The following is a 19,223-nucleotide window of genomic DNA, read 5'->3' on the forward strand; positions in this document are numbered from 1 at the left end:
ACCTCGTTATCTCTAGCTTGCTTGCTAGCATATATATACCTAGCCCTGGAAATTTCCACTACCTGCGTCTGACGAAGTGGGTATTCACCCACGAAAGCTCACGCTCCAAAACTTCTGTTAGTCTATAAGGTGCCACAGGATTCTCTGCTGACATAATTTATGCCACTCAGGAGGGTGAATAAATCACACAAGTTACACCACCATAAGCACTGGTGTGGACATTCTATGTCTGCAATTCAAAAAAGAACTAGATAAATGCATGGAGGTCTATCAGTGGCTACTAGCCAGGATGGGTAGGGATGGTGTCCCTAGCCTCTGTTTGCCAGAAACTGGGAATGAGTGACAGGGGATGGATCACTTGCTGATTACCTGTTCTACTCATTCCCTCTGAATCACTTGACATTGGCCACTGTTGGAAGACTGGGCTAGATGGACCTTTGGTCTGTCCTAGTATGGCTGTTCTTATGTTCCTTGTTGAAGCTAATCTGTGAAACAAACTTGAGTGAGATATTATTTTTTATTGGAGCAACTTCTTTTATCTTCCAATATCGTCTATTGGACCAAGTCTGTGTATGCTTGAAGATTGTCTCTTTTATTGGTCCAATAAAAGACATTGCCTCACCCACCTTGTGTATCTGATACCCTGGGACTGACATGGCGACAATATACTGTAAAAACCCTAATCTGTGTCAGGTAAGACACCCTGCAAAAAGAGGCTAGCATGGGTCAAGGATGTCGGAATCAGTGTCATGCTGTCTACAACAGCAACCAAACTGTTTTCACCTTCAGTTAAAAGCATATTTAATGAGGCTGAGTCACTGTTGGCCTGCAATGTGCGTAGTCATTCTTGGGTTGCCAGGTGTCCATTTTGTGACCAGAATGTCTGGTCAGAAAGGGAACCGGAAAACGTCTGGCTGCCCACAGTAACAGGCTTCTGCCACTAGGGAGAGGGAAGAGCAACAGCTGCAGCTGGAGCCACATGGAGGCACTGCTCTCTGCTCAACTGCTGACACCTGACAGAGGGAAGTGGCTGGCTTCTAGACCCGGCTCCAAGAGGTAGGTGCTGCTGCCGAGGGGGGTGAGGTTGCATCTGTAGCTCCAACTGAGATGGAAAGTCCTATTTGCTAGTGTCGTACAAACACATAGTAAAAAGACAGTCCATGCTCCAAAGAGCTTAAACTTTCAAATTAAACAAATGATGGGAAAGAAAACAGATGCACAGAGAAGTGCAGTGACTTGTCCAAGGTCAGACAGCAGGTCAGTGGAAGAGGTGGAAATAAGATTTGAGTCTCCTGAGTTATTATCTAGTACCCGATCCATTTGATAGCACTGCCCTCCTTGTCATTCCAATACAAGACAGAAAATACTTACAAGGTCCCCTCTAGCCCATCCTGCTGTTACCACAGGATTTTTCCTTGCTGTGAGTTCTGCAGTCTCTTGTCCCATTTACATTTAGATGACCCAGGTGAGCTCATCGATTTCCACCATTTGAATTACAGCTGGTTACGAAGTTGTTCCTGATATCTGGCTTACATTTTTTTAAAAAATTATCCCTTTGCTTTTTAAAGCTAAAACACTGACAAGAATGAATTCAAATCTCACTGCCCCATATTGTCACTGCATGCTTTCACGTTTTCTTCACGTGCCTTTGTTCATGAGCGAGCCATTGTTCCAGGAATGGAAGCCAACCTTGGAAATCTCAGCACCAGTACATCAAAAATGTCACCGGAGGAACACATCTGCACAATCATCACCATTATTCTTCTCCCCTCTAAGGAATGTTTCCAGGTTGTAGATACCTGTTTTGGATGCTTTGGGAATAATAAAAACCATTAACAGATTGTTAATGTGACTTGGTAGCAGACCAAGCAGAGACTTATAAAACAGTAAAGCTTTACAATCAATCTGATGTGTAACCAGGCACTCATGGAATCAGGTATAACATCTTCAGGGACAAATACTAGCTCTTCTTAGCACCTCAACAGTGCAGAACCCATGAGACCTCTTCAGCCCACCTCAATTTCATCAGTAAGTACTATGAACTCATTACCCTGGGGGAGAGTCTGTTGGCACCCTCACACTGATCCAACCAGGCATCCTAAGCCAAACAGGTACTCCTTAGGACATGAGAGAGAGTATGTTTGTCTCTTTCATGGTAGAGGAATAGAGAGTTGTTTCCTTTTCTCTCAGGTGCAAAGAGTTTGCTGAAAAAATTTCCTCTTTTCTTTAGAGCAGTGATTCCCAAACTGGGGGTCGTGAACCCCTAGGAGTTCAAGAAAAGTTACAGGGAGTTCTCGGGGGCAAAAATTTCCTAATGGTGGAGAGAGCTGTCCCTAAGGACAGCAGGCAGCACGGGGCCAGCAGCCCAGAGCCTCTGGACTTCCAAGAGCTAAGCAGATCAAAGCAAACCTATATATCATACTGAGGAGATTTAAACTTCAAGATTACTTATAAGAAATGAGAAGAGAGGTGGATATATTTTTTCTGTTTTTAACAATAAATATGCAGCAAGTATTGTTTTTAAATTATTATGAAGAACAAGTTTAAGCTTTGTTGTAACGTGCGTTGTTTGCCTGGACTGCTCAAGACCTGAATGCTTGTGTAGGAGGGACTCTTTGAGCTGGGTTCTTAAATACCTTCATTCTGTTTCACATCTCATACTCCTTGATGAAACATAGGATCCTTGTCTTGTAACAGGCCTATTCAAAGTGATACAAGATACAAAAGTGAAATTTTGGAATAGTGTTGCCGTTTTCATAATGTAAATAAAAATATTGTAATGATAAATAATAAATAGTGTGTAATAAGCATGTCATAAAAACAATATATTTCCAAGATCACTGCTTTTATAATTTATACTCAAGTAAAGGAGAAAATCCCTGGAAATATGCATTTTTAGGAGGGGATTTGCGAGACTTGACATTTTAGTAAAATGGGTTCACAGATTGTTAAAGTTTGGGAATCACTGATTTAGAGTTAAGACAATTATCAGAGAGGTAGCCGTGATAGTTTGGATCTGTAAAAGCAGACAAAGTGGGTATTGCATCCGATGAAGTGGGTATTCACCCATGAAAGCTCATGCTCCAAAATGTCTGTTAGTCTATAAGGTGCCACAGGACTCTTAGCTGCTCTTAGTTAAGACAATATTCACCAGGAGCCAGCAAGAGTTATTCCACCACAGCAGAGACATTATCAGATTCTTTAGAAATGAACAGTCAGAGGTACCAGAGAAATCACGAAGATTTACCTCAGCTCTGCCACTTTCCTGTTGCAACTTTAAGAACATAAGAACATAAGAACGGCCGTACTGGGTCAGACCAAAGGTCCATCCAGCCCAGTAGCTGTCTACCGACAGTGGCCAATGCCAGATGCCTCAGAGGGAGAGAAGCTAACAAGCAATGATCAAGTGATCTCTCTCCTGCTATCCATCTCCATCTTCTGACAAACAGAGGCTAGGGACACCATTCTTTACTCTTCCTGGATAATAGTCATTTATGGACTTAGCCACCATGAATTTATCCAGTTCCCTTTTTAACATTGTTATAGTCCCATCCTTTGCAACCTACTCAGGCAAGGAGTTCCAGAAGTTGACTGTGCACTGTGTGAAGAAGAACTTCCTTTTATTTGTTTTAAACCTGCTGCCTATTAATTCCATTTGGTGACCCCTAGTTCTTGTATTATGGGAATAAGTAAATAACTTTTCCTTATCCACTTTCTCTACATAACTCATGATTTTATATACCTCTATCATATCCCCCCTTAGTCTCCTCTTTTCCAAGCTGAAGAGTTCTAGCCTCTTTAATTTTTTCTCATATGGGACCCTCTCCAAACCCCTAATCATTTAATTGCCCTTTTCTAAACCTTTTCTAGTGCTAGAATATCTTTTTTGAGGTGAGAACACATCTGTACACAGTATTTGAGATGTGGGCATACCATGGATTTATATAAGGGCAATAAGATATTCTCTGTCTTATTCTTTATCCCCTTTGATGAAGTAAACTTCACCTGCCTGTGGCTCAGTTTGACACCTCTCACCGTTTGTTCTGTCTTAACTACTTACCACGTCTCACTCGATATGTATTTGTGCAGCACCTAGGCACTCTTTAGCCCATCATTTGGGGCATATCTGGGCCACCACAATGAAATAGTCAATAATCTACTTTAGATAGCTGAGCCATCCTGGATAGCTGCTTATATAGAGTAAACAAAAATAATGAAAGCTCAGAGAAGCCCGATCAAGGAATGAAGGAATCTGTATTATCTGCAGAAATCATTGTAGGGACTGGGTATCACCAACTGCTTTTGAGCTGCAGAATCTTTACAGTTGCCAGCAATGCCAGGTTGAAAAATCCACAAGCACCTACCTCCCGCCCAGTTCACAGATTGATATAATTATCACCATTATTTTCTCTCCTGTAAGGAATGAATTGATTCTGAACGAGTCATCTTAACAGCTAATGTCCTTTAAAACAGAAGCTGGATTTATATGTCAATCTTAGATGCGCTACTTATATGAGATCCTTTGGAGCTTATTTCAATTACCATGCAGGAGTGAAATCAGGAAGGCCAAATCACACTTGGAGTTGCAGCTAGCAGAGATGTTAAGAGTAACAAGAAGGGTTTCTTCAGGTATGTTAGCAAGAAGAAAGTCAAGGAAAGTGTGGCCCCTTACTGAATGAGGGAGGCAACCTAGTGACAGAGATGTGGAAAAAGCTAATGTACTCAATGCTTTTTTTGCCTCTGTCTTCACGAAACAAGGTCAGCTCCCAGACTACTGCACTGGCAGCACAGTATGGGAGGAGGTGACCAGCCCTCTGTGGAGAAAGAAGTGGTTCAGGACTATTTAGAAAAGCTGGATGAAGCACAAGTCCATGGGGCCAGATGCACTGCATCCGAGGGTGCTAAAGGAGTTGGTGGATGTGATTGCAGAGCCATTGGCCATTATCTTTGAAAACTCATGGCGACTGGGGGAGGTCCTGGATGACTGGAAAAAAAAGGCTAATGTAGTGCCCATCTTTAAAAAAAGGGAAGAAGGAGGATCTGGGAACTACAGGCCAGTCAGCCTCACCTCAGTCCCTGGAAAAATCATGGAGCAGGTCCTCAAGGAATCAATTTTGAAGCACTTAGAGGAGAGGAAAGTGATCAGGAACAGTCAGCATGGATTCACAAGGGCAAGTCTATGCCTGACTAACCTAACTGCCTTCTATGATGAGATAACTGGCTCTGTGGATGAGGGGAAAGCAGTGGATGTGTTATTCCTTGACTTTAGCAAAGCTTTTGATACGGTCTCCCACAGTAATCTTGCCAGCAAGTTAAAGAAGTATGGGCTGGATGAATGGACTATAAGGTGGATAGAAAGCTGGCTAGATCATCGGGCTCAAGCAGGTAGTGATCAATGGCTCCATGTCTAGTTGGCAGCCAGTATCAAGCGGAGTGCCCCAAGGGTCGGTCTGGGCTCGGTTTTGTTCAATATCTTCATTAATGATCTGGAGGATGGCGTGGATTGCACCTCTCAGCAAGTTTGCAGATGACACTAAACTGGGAGGAGTGGTAGATACACTGGAGGGTAGGGATAGGATACAGAGGGACCTAGACAATTAGAGGATTGGGCAAAGAAATCTGATGAGGTTCGCACTTAGGACGGGAAGAATCCCATGCACTGCTAGGGACCGATGGCGTCTAGGCAGCATTCTGCAGAAAAGGACCTAGGGTTACAGTGGTGGACAAGCTCCAGCTGATATAGATATGAGTCAACAGTACGTGCCCTTGTTTGCCAAGAGAGGCTAAAAGATTTGGGTTGTATAAGTAGGAGCATTGCCAACAGATCAGGGATGTAATCATTCCCTTTATTCGACATTGGTGAGGCCTCATCTGGTACTGTGTCCAGTTTTGGACCCACACACAGAAGGATTGGAAAAATGGAGGGATCAGCTTCCAGCAGAGGGCAGCAAAAATGATTAGGGGGCTAGAGCACATGATTTATGAGGAAAGGCTGAGGGGACTGGGATTATTTAGTCTGCAGAAGAGAAGAATGAGGGGGGATTTGTTAGCTGCTTTCAACTACCTGAAAGGGGGTTCCAAAGAGGATGGATTTAGACTTTTCTCAGTGGCAGCAGATGACAGAACAAGGGGTAATGGTCTCAAGTTGTAGTGGGGGAGGTTTAGGTTGGCCATTAGGAAAAAAGCTTTGTTATTAGGAGGGTGGTGGAGCACTGGAATGGGTTACCTAGGGACGTGGTGAAATCTCCTTCCTTTGAGGTTTTTCGGGTCAGTCTTGACAAAGTCCTGGCTGGGATGATTTAGTTGGGAATTCGTCCTTCTTTGAGCAGGGGGTTAGACTAGATGACCTCTTGAGGCCCCTTCCAACACTGATAGTCTATTATTCTATGATTCTAAGAGTGGATTGAATCTATATATACTGAGTGTCCTAACCACTAAACCTGCCTTCTTCTCAAGAAGCCAAACTTTTCAAAAGCAGCAAGTGATTTTAGCTGTCTCAGTTCTTGGGTGTTCAGTTGGCAACACTTTAAAGGGCTGTAGGAAGAAGTATCAAGTGGCTATGCTAACGCCTGAGTTAATCTTTAGAGCTTTCCCAGTGTGAGCTAGATATTTACAGCCTGAGCAGACTCAGAATGAGCGGTGTGCTCTGTCATTTTCACTTTACCTGCCTGCTCCACGGAAATTTCCCAAAGGACTAAAGTGAGGGATAGATAAACAGGTTCTGATCAAATAAGAAACTACTTAAACCTTCACCCAAGGATCAAAATGAACCTTTTTAAACACTTGAAAAATATTGTTTACATTGTTTTCATTTTCCCCCCCATTTTTGCATGCTCAGTGCTGCTTCATTTCACCTTGTCCTTGGAAGCAGAAAGAAAATCTGTTTTATCAGCCTAGCTGTAATGAAGAAGAACTGGAAATGCAGTGCTTGCTACTGCAACTAGTTTTCATACAAATAAATACATAAAGCCAGAGAAGGTAAAAGAAATGCGCCTCTCCCCCCACCCCATTTCTAATCCTGTTCATTCCCTTTCTTCTGGGCTGGATTTGTTAACACAAAGTCAACACAAAAACTTGGACAAAGCAACTCAAAGCACTGGGTGACAACTTTTTTAGCCTTCAGTAGGGAAGACACTTTGGGTATGTCTATACTGCAATAGAAGCTCACGGTTTGAATTCAGGCTCAAGCCTAAGCCCCCTTCCATCTACGTACAAATTGTGCTAATCCACTGCTCACCCAGATTCCTGAAAACCCACAGGGGAAAAGGTTCAAGCCTGAGTCAAGCTGGGATCCAAGGTTAAAGCCTCATTGCTTTTCAGTGTAGATACTTCCTTGCTGGAGTCATGCTCTGGGAGTCCACCAAAAGCATTCCACAATCCCACAGGACAACTTTCTTTGTCTTCTGGAGATTCAGGTTTGATGGAGAGTCAAGTTTTCCCACACTGCACAATGAAGAAAGGGCTAGAGTGGCCAGATTTTGGGAAGGGGCTAGCCAGTCTGGGATAAGAATGGTTGGACTCCTAATGCCGTGTAGAAGATAGAACCCCAGGCTGGGACACAGATTTCAACAATTCCTAACCTGGGGTTACAAGTGAGTGTAGATGTTCAAACCCTAGATTAACAAATCTAGGATCCACTAACTCAAGTTCTACTAACTCTGGATTTACACTGCTGTGTAGACATACTCTTTGTCCATTTTCAGCCGCACTCCACATCACCTATGTGATAGGCAGAGAATATGGTTACATCCTGGGATTTAAGGATGCCACACTGAAATCAGTGCATCTGATCTAATAAAGTCTAACCTGGCTCAATGCCCAATATAATCAGCCTGGAATGTGTCATTTTAACAGTTGTATCCTGAGAAACACAGCTGCATATATATCTGTCAAATCTCATCTCATCTAGCCTAACTCTTACAATCATGTTTATGCCTCCTCTCCCTATTGCCATGAGGGCTGCAGAGAGAAGCCAGGCAGAGATCCAAGTGCTAGGTGAAGAAGCAGCTAAAGCAGAGAACCTCTGGGCCTTTGGAGAACTTTCCAGTTTTGAGTGGATATTCTGCCTTATACTAACCCAAACGCCCTTCTCTCAGTCTCTTCACTGTCACTCCATACATGCCCCCTTCACTCTTCCTCCCTTCCCTTTCCACTTAGCTAATCCCCTCCTATGTAAACCCACCACCCCAAAAATAAATATATGAATTGTGGAGCTCACACGACATTTGCTGCCATCACATTTTTCAGTCTCCTTGAGTATTTTACTCCTTCACAACCCTGTGGGTGTGTTCTCTATTTAGACTGTAAGCTCTTTAACTGTCTCCTAGTCTATGTTTGTACAGATCCTAGAACAATGAGATACAAAAGGAGCGCTTAAAGATGATAAAGTCATTGCGGAGAAACTAAATGGATTCTTTGCCTCAGTCTTCACGGATGAGGATCATAGGGAGATTCCCAAACCTGAGCCGGCTTTTGTAGGTGACAAATCTGAGGAATTGTCAAAAATTGAAGTGTCGCTAGAGGAGGTTTTGGAATTAATTGATAAACTTATCAGTAACAAGTCACCGGGACCATATGGCATTCACCCAAGAGTTCTGAAAGAACTCACATGTGAAGTTGCAGAACTATTAACTAAGGTTTATAACCTGTCCTTTAAATCAGCTTCTTTACCCAATGACTGTAAGATAGCTAATGTAACGCCAATATTTAAAAAGGGCTCTAGAGGTGATCCTGGCAATTACAGATCGGTAAGTCTAATGTCAGTACCGGGCAAATTAGTTGAAACAATACTAAAGAATAAAATTGTCAGACACATAGAAGAACATAAATTGTTGGGCAAAAGTCAACATGGTTTCTGTAAAGGGAAATTGTGTCTTACTAATCTATTAGAGTTCTTTCCAGGGGTCAACAAACATGTGGACAAGGGGGATCCAGTGAATATATTGTACTTAGATTTCCAGAAAGCCTTTGATAAGGTCCCTCACCAAAAGCTCTTACATAAATTAAGTTGTCTAGGGATAAAAGGGAAGGTCCTTTCATGGACTGAGAATTGGTTAAAAGACAGGGAACAAAGGGTAGGAATAAATGGTAAATTCTCAGAATTGAGAGTAGTAACTAGTGGTGTTCCCCAAGGATCAGTCCTAGGACCAATTCTATTCTATTTATTCATAAATTATCTGGAGAAAGGGACAAAAAGTGAGGTGGCAAAGTCTGCAGATGATACCAAACTGCTCAAGATAGTTAAGACCAAAGCAGACTGTGAAAAAACTTCAAAACAATCTCACAAAACTAAGTGATTGGGCAACAAGATGGCAAATGAAATTTAATGTGGATAAATGTAAAGTCATGCACAGTGGGAAAAAAATAACCCCAACTATACATACAATATGATGAGGGCTAATTTAGCTACAACAAATCAGGAAAAAGATCTTGGAGTGATCATGGATAGTTCTCTGGAAATGTCCATGCAGTGTGCAGCGGTGGTCAAAAATGCAAACACGACGTTAGGAATCATTAAAAAGGGTATAGAGAATAAGATGGAGAGTATTTTATTGCCTTTATATAAATCCATGGTATGCCCACATCTTGAATACTGTTTACAGATATGGTCTCCTCATCTCAAAAAAGAGAAAAGGCATTAGAAAAAGGTTCAGAGAAGGGCAACTAGAATGATTAGGGATTTGGAAAGGGTCCCATATAAGGAGAGATTAAAAAGGCTAGGACTTTTCAGTTTGGAAAAGAGGAGACTAAGGGGGAATATGATAGAGGTATATAAAATCATGAGTGGTGTGGAGAAAGTAAATAAGGAAAGTTATTTACTTGTTCCCATAATATAAGAACTAGGGGCCACCAAATGAAATTAATGGGCAGCAGATTTAAAACAAATAAAAGGAAGTTCTTCACACAGAGCACAGTCAACCTGTGGAACTCCTTGCCTGAGGAGGTGGAGAAGGTTAGAACTATAACAGAATTTAAAAGTCATGAAGGTTAAGTCCATTAACGCCTATTAGCCTGGATGGGTAAGGAATGATGTCCCTAGCCTCTGTCAGAGGGTGGAGATGGACGGCAAGAGAGAGATCACTTGATTATTACCTGTTATTATCACTCCCTCTGGGCATCTGGCATTGGCCATTGTCAGTAGACAGGATACTGGGCTAGATGGACCTTTGGTCTGACCCAGTATGGCCGTTCTGATGTTTATGTTCTAACGAAGCCCTACTCATGGCTGGCTGTTGGGCATTATTGTAATATGCATGTAAAATAATCTAAGCACCTTTGAGGCACCTGCACTGAAGTTATAATATAGATGACTGAAACTCAGCCTGTGGCTTGCGAGCTGCAGTTGACTCTTTAATATGTCTCCTGAGACTTTTTGAAGCACATGATATTAAAACACAGTGTGATTTAATTATTAACCAACCCAAGTTATTAACCAATCAGGATGCTTCTACTATGTTAACCAATGAAGTTATCCATTTGCACTAAGTTATTTATTAATTATATTATATTATATTATATTATATTATATTATATTATATTATATTATATTATAAAAACTAAATATTTCCCCTGTTATACTGTTTAAATATGACTAGCACTAACTAAACAATGAATTCACATTCCTGTGGCTTTTTGGGGTAATTATGATTGCTAATTTGGCTCCTGAACCACTGAGATCTGAGTATCATCGCTCTAGAATTTGGTTCATTATCTTCAAATGGGCCTTCTTTTAAGATTAAGGGCTTAAAAAACAAGTGGTTTGGATAGTATGTAGACATCAGCACTTCCGGATGCCTGACTGAAATAAACCTCTGAATCTCTTGAGGTTTGCACATCCTTAATAGCCCATTTAGTGGCGGCTGCTTGTAGCCGAATGTTGGACAAAATGCACCTGCAGTGTTGCCAACTGTTCCTAGTACATTAAAGAAAACTCAGCAAACAAAAATCTGTGTTTTCTCTAGAGTGCTGGAAAAATTAAAGGCCCACATGCTGCTGCAGCATTAGAACTGGCAAGTGAAGGGCTGGCAATTAGGGGGTTAAGATCTGTTGAGTTGAAGGAAGAATTAAAATGGCTTCTGTCTGATCAGACTTTGTTGCTTGCTGATCTAGTTCTTCCTGCTGTAAAGTACTCTGAGGTGCTTGCATGAGACCAGGGGTGTACACAATGGCATACAGGGACATGATCCCTCCCAATCAGTGGGGGCACAGAATCCTCAGAGGCTGAGGTGGGGGCCCTGGGGCTGTGGGGGAGAGCCAGCTTCATTGGTCCTAGGGCCACAGTGGAGAGAACCAGGTCCTCCGGCCAGAGGGGAGGGGAGTCAGCTTCTCCTGCCATAGGTGGCACAGGAATTGCCACTCCAAAAGCAGCCACATTTTTATTCCTGTGCATGCCCCCACTGCATGAAACTCGTGATGTCTTCACGGCTGGGTCAAACCAAAAAGAGCCCACAGACCCACTGAATTCCCCCAATCCACATAGCTGCTCGGAGATCAAATAGTTGCAGGTCTTCCTCACACTGTGTCCTTTTTCATAGAGTTGTCTCTCTCCAGTTACATCCGCAGCTCCTCTGCCTCTTCACTCTGTACAGACCTGCCATGTCTGAGAGGAGAGAACCTCCTCTGCTAGGCTGGCCAGGACAGCTATAGCTGCTGAATATATGGCAGGCCGCTAAGATGTGACTCGGAGTCTCCCTTCTCCCTCAGTTCACTCTGCTGAAGCCATAAGCACTTTGATGTAGCTCAAGGCCTCCCATAGTCGTTAGCTACAGCAGTTGGCCTACCACTTGAGATGTGGGACTAGACACCAGGAGCCCCACAGTTCCAGCCCCAGTTTCCCTAGTGACATTTACCAGCCTGATAGGGATACCATGAAGCCTAATGGCTTGTCTTTGTAAGAAAAAGCCTAAAGGGAAGAAATTGGCTTAAGTAAAATTATACTCCATTTTGCTTTATACTCTATTTTGCTAGCTTTGAATTAGTAAGAAGAAATTGTAGCCTTGAATTAGTCAGAAGAAATTGTTCTGAGATTATTCTTTATTGATTGTGTTAATGATTGTTCTTTGAAGAATAGAAGTTTTATGGCTGTAATTACCTTATTTACTGTTTGGGGTGAGTGAAGAATGTCTGGTAATTAGCTCAGAAAGGACAGATAGGCTGGATGGTCAAAGAGGAAGTGGAGGCATGGAGAGGCACCAGCTTTCATCGGGCTGTCAGGTTGATGATCTTGAAGCAAAGGCATACACCCCATGGAGAAGATAAAGAGTGGAGCCAGAGGGACAAGATAAGAGACCTCTGTGGATAACTCCCAGTAACAACCCAAATAATTGCTAATTGGAGCAATCTTGACTACCTCCTGATTAACAGCTCCAGTGTGACACAGCGAGGTCCAGAGACTTGTATAGGAACTTATCACTGTAAAAGCAGAGTGTATTGCCATGGGACTTTGGGGTTCCTTCTGCATCAACATGGGAGCTTCAAATGCGTTTAACAGAGGCCCTCGTGTGCAGTTTCAGCTGGTCACTGGAACTGACCAAGCAACACTAAGGATTGGTAACTATAAAATCCAGCTGCAGAGCCTTTTGGGGGTGGGGGGGTGAATGGAAGCATGCTGATTTTAATGCTTAAATTGTACTCTCAATCAGAGTGGCGTATAGACTTATCCCTTTTAAAAGATTCCATGTGCTTCTTATAAGCATAACATCTTCACTGCACTGTTAGCTCGCAGTGTAACTCCATTTTTGCCTCTCGCCTGTCTCCCATCCATACCTCAAAGTGGCTAGCAGGAGTCAAATGGTGCCTTAAGGTCAAGCTAGCTGGCCCGTTGGAGGGCGCAGGGGTTGAAGCTCAACTGCTGTCACTGCTCCCCCTAGTAATGCAGCGAGGGTGCAGCAGCTGGAGTTACGAAAATTGATCAGCTACTAATTCAGTCACTCTGTGTACTCAATTGTACTAACCTCAGTTAACTGTTGCAGTGATTAAAAGCGCTAAGCGGCCAGCACCTGTAAATTGCTTGTGCAGAATGCTACTGAGACCACTTCCTGGCAGAGGTGGGAGTAGAACTGAGGCATTGCAGGCTCCCAGCTCTGTGTTCAGTTCATCCCGCTGTCTCTGGGAGAAACAGACACTTTCACAACTATCCAGATGGAGGGAATTTCATAACAATGCTGCAGTCTCCCTGATGTTTTTGCAAAGTGGCTCCCCAGGCAAGTCCCTCCCAACTCGGACAGAGGGGCGAGGGGAGAAGGAAAAGCAGTGAAGTGCTAGAAGGAGGATGGAAGATGAGCGAATGGGGGGGAGAGGAGGGGGTCCTTTGGGAGAGGAGGAGTGGGGGCCAAGGCAGGGCCTCATGAGGTAGAGGTGGGGCAGGGGAGGTTCCAGCACTCCTGTCCGGTTTTTAAATATTACAAATTTGGCAACCCTAGTCCAAACCTAGTCTGTTCAAATCCACCCACAAAGAGCAAGCAGAGCTGTGGCTGGGACCTTTGTGATGGTGTTCCATGCATGCTCAACATGGATGCCAGGCAGGTCTTGGGAGAACAGTGCCTTTGATATCAGCTATCTTTCTCGAGGCTGCCCTTGGGATGGGCAGATGTGCCTTCCCTGGACCCAGAGCCATGTGTAATCTGGCTGGCTGTATTTAACTCAAGACACAGGTTTCCTTTTACCACTAATTCTTCCCACAGACAGACACATTTGTTTCCAGAAACCAGTACCAAAGCACTTTCCATGTGCTCAGTGAATGCATCAAACTAGAAGAAGAAAGTTGTCTCCTGAGATGATCAAAACAGGCAGCAAATATGCCCAAGATAGAGTTTGAGTAGAATGATTTTAATGATGTTTTGAGCTTGGTTTCAATGCCTGCACATATTGCACTTGGTTTTCTTGAGCTAAAAACTAGCTGACAGTAGTGGACACAAGCAGGTGGATTTGTTCCAAAGCCAAAAGAAGGATTTTGGCAAAGGCTCCAGTGTAATTGCTACTGTAATTGACCCTACAATGGAAAGCCAAGAGACTTATTCCATTCTGCATCTGTAGCTTCTCTGCTCCAGGTTGCTGATCTCTAACTCTACCTGGTATCTAGTTAGTTCTCAGGATATGAATGAATTGCAGCACTGTTATTCTGGCAATGCATAAAGCATGGAGACTTTGCATAAAGCCACCTGTGTAGCAATTTATATTTATAAAGCTCAGAAGGTAGAAAAGAAACTCAGATTAACTATAGACTGCTTTGGAGAGTTTTTAATTATTAACCTCAATGAGAGGTGTGGGGAAACATTTAAAAAAAGCCCCTCAAGTCTAAATTGGACATATAAGGGTATTAATAAGAGACTTTCCATCCAGGAACTGACGATATGTAGAATAGTATTGCCATCTACAGTCACTAGAGTGCGGATTAGTTTTTGCTTGAGTTCTCTGTTAGTCTGAGTGATCACACGAATATTTGCTTCTCAGTTAAGTAAACTAGCCAATTGACATGCTAACGTTTCTGATTCTCTGAAGAGGACAACTGGAAAATCCATTCCTGAATGAGGGGGGAAAATCAGTAGTTTTATACTGCTTTAAAGGCTTGTGAATTAAACTCTCAATAGTTTGAGAATAAAACTCTCCATGGACCTTGTGATGGAGAAGATAGTTTTGTAGCTAAAGGAAAGGACTCGGCTAACACGATGTGGGTTCCGTTCTCAGCTCCAACACAGATTTCCAGTGTGACCTTAGGCAAGTCACTCAACCTGCATATTCATGGCTATTGAACTGATACAGAAAATATATTCCACTGTTTTTGTCAGATTGAAGGGCAATAAAGCATTATGTTATGAATATGTTTGTGAATTCATCACTCACCTCTGCTCACGTTCGGAGGCACAATTCATCAGGGTCTGTCATGTGCTTTGAGAGCCTTAGATGGAACAGTATATACTGCAAGTGTTTATAACTGTGTAATAATATACACCCCTTGGACTCTGTACTGCACTCATCACAAGCCAGACCATTCTTATTTTCATTAATGATACCATTTCCCCTATGAGAATGCATTGGTTTAGCTATAGTAAGAATGCCCTTCCCTTTCAAACTTCTGCCCAACAATTAAATCATACATACCTGAAGTGAACATTTTAGGGTTCCAAAAAATTGGTAAAATTCTTTTTAATTTTTTTCTGTGCTTCTGGATTTCCTCTGATACTAAAAGCAGAAATGCAACAGGGCTGTTCCACACAGTGTTTTCAGTCTCTCCAAAAAGGGGTCTTGCTGGATAGAGACTAGAAAAACACCATTTATAATGAGATTTTCAACCCAAAATTTAGGGTGCCAGGCATCTGGTTTGTGATTGGAATGCCCAGTTGACAAGGTATCCTAGTGGCTCCAGTCAGCACTGCTGACCGGACCGTTAAAAGTGTGGTCGGTGGTACAACGGGGCTAAGGCAGGCTCCCTGCCTTCTCTGGCTCTACGTGGCTCCTGGAAGCAGCCCCTGCCTCTGGCTCCTAGGCAGAGATGCGCCAATCGTGGCTCCGTGGGCTGCCCCTGCCTCGAGTGCTGGCTCTGCAGCTCCCATTGACCAGGAACCACAGCCAGTAGGAGCTGCGGGGGTGGTGCCTGCAGACGGGGGCAGAGCATAGAGCCGCCTGGCCATACCTCCACCTAGGAGCCGGACACAAATGCCGGACACAAATGCCGGAAATACAGCTTCCGGGAGCTGCCTGAGGAAAGTGCTGCCTGGAGTCTGCACCTCGCACCCCCGCCTGTGCCCCAGCCCTGAGCCTGCTCCTACACCCAAACTCCCTCCCCAAGCTCACAGCCCCTCGCATACCCCAACCCCCTACCCCAGCCCTTAGCCCCCTCCTACACCCAAACGCCGTCCAAAAGCCTGCATCTCCCCCCTGCTTTCTGAACCCCCAACCTGGAGCCACATCCTGCACCCCAAACTCTTCATCCCTGGCTCTACACCAGAGCTTGAATCACCAGCTGGAACCCTGACTCCCCCACACACTCCAAACTCCTGCCCCAGCTTGGAGCTCCCCACACACCCGTAAACCCTCATTTCTGGCCTCACCCCAGAGCCCGCACCCCAGCCAGAGCCCTCACCCCCTCCCACATCCCAATCCTCTTCCCAGCCCGGTGAAAATGAGTGCAGGTGGGGGAGAGCGAGTGACATAAGGATAGGAGATGGAGAAAGCTGGCGGGTGGAGCCTTGGAGAAGGGGTGTGGCAGGGGCATGGCATCGGGAAGTGGCAGGGCAAGGGTGTTTGGTTTTCTGCAGTCAGAAAGTTGGCAATCATACCAGTGCTCAACATTCAAATGTTTGGGATAAGTTTAATAGTTTAATAAATTTGTGTCATTGAAGAAGCTCATAGATATCACACAAATAGGCAGGGTGGTCCATGGATGCCATAGACTTTCTGTGTGAACATGGGAATGCCATTGACTAAGTCCAGACCTCAGCTCCCCATCTGAAAAATGGAGACAATAATTCTTCCTTTTCTTGTAGGCCTCAAAATGGAAACACCTTCTAACCTAGGTCTGTGGAGAGTCATGTTCCAAGAGTGCCTGAGTCCAGCAGGGCTGCAATTAAAGGAGTTACCTGATGTTTTAGACCAAGATGATCCAGGCCCAAGTCACAACATTCAGATCTGGATTTTGAAGTCCCCAAAGTTCATGAGTTTTCAGCAGTGCTTAATTTGTGCCAGGGCTGAGTCCCACCACCTCTAGGTTTGGCGGTTCATAGCCCTGGCACTTCTGGACTTGCTACATCCATTATGAAATTTTAAAAAATTGCTCATGCCACAGCACCGAATTGTTTGAACCCTGGCACCTCTTTCATTACAAATTAAGCACTGATGTTCAGTTTAATTTTTGTTGCAGAAGCGAGCAATGCCTCTTGTGGGATCATCTGCAGGGATTGAACTCAGGCCTCTGGACCTAAAAGCACAACCTTCTACTGTCCAAGTTAAAGGAGCAGTTTAATCACTTTGGAGGCAATCGAAGAGTAATAAGCCACTTATAAATGATCCAACCACTAGAGGGGGACAAAGCAACAGTCTTACAGGGGGTTATTGTTACACTGATAGGTAAGTGCTAGTCCTGGTATGGTTTGGATTTGGAGCACCCCAGTGTATCAGTGTGTTTCTGTCTGAGGTTTGGTTAAGACAGGCTGAGATGTGAAATTCACATCCATAACTGGGCTCTTGCTACAAACCTGCAAAAGATGTGGGGCTTCTCTCCAGGAAAATGCAGTCAAAAAATGAAAGGAAGAGCAGAATTTTAAAATTCAGGTGCCTAAGATTAGGTCCTTACATCCACATTTAGGCACCTTTGAAGTCAATAGGTGCTGTGAAAATCAGGCTACAGGACCAGACATGGCGATGAGTGAATGTAAATGCATACAGCTTGGCTAAATGATGATTTGACAGCCATACTCAAGTACATGAAAAGAGGATGCACCAAGGAGACAGAGAAATGTAGCTGTGATTGGTCCTGCTTTGAGCAGGGGGTTGGACTACCTGACCTCCTGAGGTCTCTTCCAACCCTAATCTTCTATGATTCTATGAAATTGATGGCCCCCAGAGGGCAAAGGTAGGAGTTATGGAGTGAAACTAGCAAAGACTAAATATGAAGGAAAAACAAATCCTAATAGTGAGATATTGCACTGGGGAACAATCTCCCATAAGAAGGGGTGGAAGCCCCTCGCTTCCACCATTTCAAATTGAAAAAAATAGAAAATGGACAGTAGGAAACAACCATGCATTTGTAGTGGGATGGACTAGCCAATCTCATAGGTCTTTTCTACCACTAATTGATATGAATTGATAATAAGGATCCTTTTTTTAGAAATTTCCCTCTGATACAGGGCAATTGCAATAACAGTCCTCAAAAATGAATGTCTTGGGCCTGTGAAATGATGGGAGTTTATGAGGAATGCTAGCTAGAAAGGATTATCCCTGTACATTATAAGATTGTTTCCATTTTCTTGCACTGTGTGTAGTCATTGACGCCAATGCAAAATGGGTGTAAGATGCTACCAAATCAGGATCATTTGCACTGGTTTAAAAGATGACATAAAGTGAATCAGGCCTTGGAACTGCTAACTCCTTTCCTTACAATTCAAACCCACCAAATTATCTGTAGTGACATATTTTTCTTCATTTATTTCCATCAAGAAGTTGGAGTTAGCTCAAGTTCAAATACACTAATGGACAACCACTGAGCACATCAACTTCTGTCTAAGGTCAATACCTAAAGGGACTGGTGAAATTGGATAAGGCCGAGAGGGCTGGTGGAAATATAATTCTTCTTAAAGTTATTGTAGCAGGCGGCCAGTCTGACATTGCATGCTGCAACCGTATTGCTAAAGAGCCTCTGCAGAAGGGTCTGGACCTTTAAATGACTAAACCAGACTATGACTTTACCACAGGGAGGGAAATAAAACTAAAAACACCACCTTGGTAATGTTTCTGTCATCTGGATCAAGAGCCTGTAGGTAGAATATGGATTAACATTAATAGCACAGAGCACAGCTCAGTAAAAGATCTTCTTGGAAAGCAGAGAAGTTGTTCTGCTTTGAGAGGATGGATGCACTTGCTGAGAAAAGATCTCTGCATGTAAAGAGTCCTCTGGCCATTTCTGGAATAGAACATTCCTGAAGTTCCTGAAATTCTTGTAAAATGTTGGATCAAATTTCCAACTAGGTTGGCTTGCCTGGAGTTAAACCATGACAGAATTGGGCCCCTTATATTTATTTCTTCATAGTTTTCTTTTTGTTTCATTGTCTTTCTAGCCTCCTCTGTTAACACTGAAATATTTTCAATGAAAAGACTCATTCTGACTTCAGTAGGCTTGGAGTTGGGCCCTCTATGGCAAATCAAACCTTCATAATATAAAATCAGTGAGGCAGATTGACTTCATAGATTCCAAGGCCAGAAGGGACCATTGTGATCATCTAGTCTGGCTGCCAGATAGCACAGGTCATAGAACTTCCCCCAAATAATTTCTAAAGCAGATCTCCTGGAAAAAAAAAATCCAATCTTGATTTAAAAATTGCTAGTGATGGAGAATCCACCACAACTCTTGGTAAATTGTTCTAATTGCTAAATATTCTGCCATTAAAAAATTGCACCTTATTTCCAGTCTAGCTTTGTCTAGTTTAAACTTCCTGACATTGGGTTGGTTAAACCTTTCTCTGCTAGATTGAAGAGCTCATTATTAAATATTTGTTTGTCAGGTAGGTACT

Source organism: Chelonoidis abingdonii, chromosome 6, assembly GCF_003597395.2.
Source record: "Chelonoidis abingdonii isolate Lonesome George chromosome 6, CheloAbing_2.0, whole genome shotgun sequence".
NCBI lineage: Eukaryota > Metazoa > Chordata > Testudines > Testudinidae > Chelonoidis > Chelonoidis abingdonii.